Here is a 3,403-nt window from a genome sequence, read left to right on the forward strand (position 1 = left end):
TAAAAATATGACATAGGAAAAATGAATTATAAGAATGTCATAGAAATGTCAGCAAAGTCAATATGCATTATATTAGAAACAGGCATTCCTCCAGTGATCTAAAGCAATATTGGAGTTCAGTGAAGAGCATTTCTCTTTGTTCTTGTCCGAGTGACATCCAGCAGCTCAAATGCTATGCAATGTCACTTCCCAGGACACAGGGGACCTCAGTAGCTTTATGGAATTACAGGCCTGGCAAGAAAGTGTCATTGAAATAAAAGTCAAAAGAGAAAGGGGAATTTTATTTTATGTTTGAATATAGACTTTTCAAACATAGGGCAGATTAAAATTTTTGATGAAAACATATTTTTAGATTTTGGAAGCTTAGGAACTCAGAACATAGATGTAATATACAATAAATAGGATACTTTTATAATCCTAATTTCTGGAAAATCTTTTCTTTAGAACATAGCTTTGGAAGAGGAGAGGACAATGAGGAAAATCTTTGTTAAGTTCATATTGCATTTCAGGCCCAGAAACTCAATTTTGACAGGAATTCAAAGATCTTGGAATGCTAATCAAATTCAAAAGAATGCTGGACATACAAAACAAAATACAAATTACTAATTTTTACCTAAAATAATCTGTAACATGGGTTACAATGAAATCCATTAATTGGTACATTCTATTTCATTCTTTGATGATTTCATACATATATATATATTTAGTCAGAAACACTCCCATTACCTTTTCTTATCTCCCTCTCATTCCTGTTGACCTCTTTGTTTTCCCAACAAATTCTCTCTCTCTGTTTCTCTCTGTCTCTCTCTCTCTCTGTCTCTCTCTGTCTCTCTCTCTTTCCCCCTCTCGTGTGTGTGTGTGTGTGTGTGCGTGTGTGTGTGTGTGTGTGTCCTACTGAGTTTAGTGAAGGTTGTTTGCATGACTATGGATAGAGAGTTATTCATTGGAGCATGGGTATTATAGAAAATTTTTACATGGTATGGTGATTTAAATAAGAATGAGCCCCCACAGGCTCACATATTTGAATGCTTAATCACCAGGGAGTGAACTGTTTGATATGATTTGAAAGATTAGGAGGTATGCCCTTGTTGGAGTAGGTGTGGCCTTGATTGAGGAAAGTGTATCACTGATGATAGACTCTGAGGTTTCAAAAGCCCATGCCAGGCCCAGGTACTCACCCTCTCTCTCTGTATTTGTAGATCAGGATGTATATCTCAGTTACTTTTCTGACACCACACCTTCTTGTGTGTCATCATGCTCTCTTTCATAATGATAATGGACTAAACCTCTGAAACTATAAACACATCAGACTTCAGTAAAATGCTTTCTTTTTATAAGAGTTTCTTTGGTCATGGTGTCTCTTCACAAGCAATGAAATAGGGACTAAGACACGTGAGAACTCAGATTATAATCAGAAAGTGATAAAAAATAAACCTAGAAGTAAACCAAGGGGGGGTTCTCTATGGTTTTCATTGTTATTGCCACCAAAAGAGAATGATAGGGTACCAATTTTAATTAGAGGATAGAACTGCTGAGAAATTCATTCAGAAGTTGCTAAGCAGATCTTCTGTACAAAAAAAAAAAAACACCAAACAGCATAGAAAGAAAATCCCAGTGTTTTATAAATGGGAGTCAAGAAAGCCTGGTTCTCCCCAACCAGTTCTGCCTCATTTTGTACCTCCTGGGATCACACTGTAGAACTTGCTGGACAGTTTAGAGACTTCACAGAGCCTCCCCCCTTCTATCAAAATTAGACATTCACTTGAAAGAAGGAGAACATCATCCTTTTTCACAAAATGAACAGCGACCTGTAGTCCTCCTTGGTCTTCAGTAGTCCAGAGTTTTGAATCGTATAATGATGTAGCTTGCAGGTTGATGTTTGGAACTTCAGTTGCAGCATCCTGCAAAATTTTATCCAAATTGTACTCATGTGGAACTTCTTGCACTGAATGACATTTAGGACAAAGTGATTTAACAGACTGGGAAAGTCTTCTGGGCAAATACGATCTCAGTTTGGCAAGGACTCTTATTGTTGAGTAGCTTTTTGCTTCAAAATGGCACACAGTGGTGTTTTCTCTAAATATGGTGATTTGTAAGTATTGTAGCAGAGACTTGTTGACATCCTTCTTCCTCATACAGTGATACTGAGGCTGATCTGGAGCTTTTTCAGCTAATCCACAAAAGGGTATATATCTGGCAAAACTCTAATGCCTCATCCATAACTGATCCCTCCATGGAGATGGAGCTCTAGCATTAATAATGAACTGCTGGTTTCTGAATTAACAGACTGAAGTTTTGTAAGGAGGCTATAGATTCTGAGAAAGCTTCCAACCTTGATGGCTTTTGCCACTTAAACATGGTTATCGTAGACTAGAATGTCTATCACCAGACTCTGTAATTGCAGAATGTGGCTCAAGTCACCTTCAACAGTAAGATCTTGTGTGGGTACTCTCCAAGAGGGAAACACAGTCTTGGTTCCATTTCCATACCTGTAGAAGAAATGTTGCTCCATCCACTTTGCTTTAGCCAGGAGCTGACAGACAGGTCAGGTCATAATACTGCATGGGCTGAACATCACACAGCTGCACTAAAGTTGAAGAAGCCAAAATGTGCTTGGATGCCCAAACCCCCAAAGCTTCTACTATTTTTTGGTCCTGAGAAGTGAAACTAAAAACTTTGCTTGAAGTATGTGCTGTAATAGGCGTCCCTAAAGTTCCTTCAAATGTCAAAGATGCGAAACCAGAGCTGTTGATTCCCTGAAGCTCAGTTTTATATACTTGGATCTTCAGTCTGTGGAAGCAAACAATATCTCCAACTTTATAAATGATGGGATGGGCTTCATAGTTTCCACTAAAGAGCATACACATTAACTTCACATTTGTCTGGTCCACAATTGTTACAGCTGAGCAATGATCAGTTCCTTTGATAACATATGGATGCTTAAAGAATTTCACAATACTATAGACATTGGTAATTGTACCTTCCTTAAGTAGATTCAGAGGTGTATATGTATAGGGAGTTATTAGAACCAAAGACATTGTTTGATGAAAAATCCCCTCATAGATCTATCATAAACCTTTCATTCCTGCCAGTGAGTGCATCAGTCCCACTGTTGCTGCTGCTGCTGCTACTGCTGCTATACTTTACTGACATCAGATGCCAGCTTCTTGAGTCTTCCAAAGGCTCTGCAGAAATACTGTAGGCTTTCAGCAACAGAAGGTAGAAAATGGTGAAGCATCAAACAGATTGGCTGAATAGCTATGGGGTTCTCAGCATCTCCAGAATACAGATGCTCATTGTTAAGAAAATCCAGCCTACCTCTCCTGGTGAGGTAGCAAGCAGGGGGAGAGGGGAGGGAACAGGAGTTTGTTCTTGTTGTTTTTTGTTTGTTTTTTTTTTTTTT

General features: G+C 38.4%; 1 pseudogene; it reads right to left on the bottom strand.

Moving 5' to 3' along the window:
- Positions 1-1,667: 1,667 nt before the first annotated feature.
- LOC116091590 lies at positions 1,668-3,038 on the bottom strand (annotated as a pseudogene).
- Positions 3,039-3,403: the final 365 nt, after the last annotated feature.

This window comes from Mastomys coucha, chromosome X (genome assembly GCF_008632895.1).
Source record: "Mastomys coucha isolate ucsf_1 chromosome X, UCSF_Mcou_1, whole genome shotgun sequence".
Taxonomy (NCBI): Eukaryota; Metazoa; Chordata; class Mammalia; order Rodentia; family Muridae; genus Mastomys; species Mastomys coucha.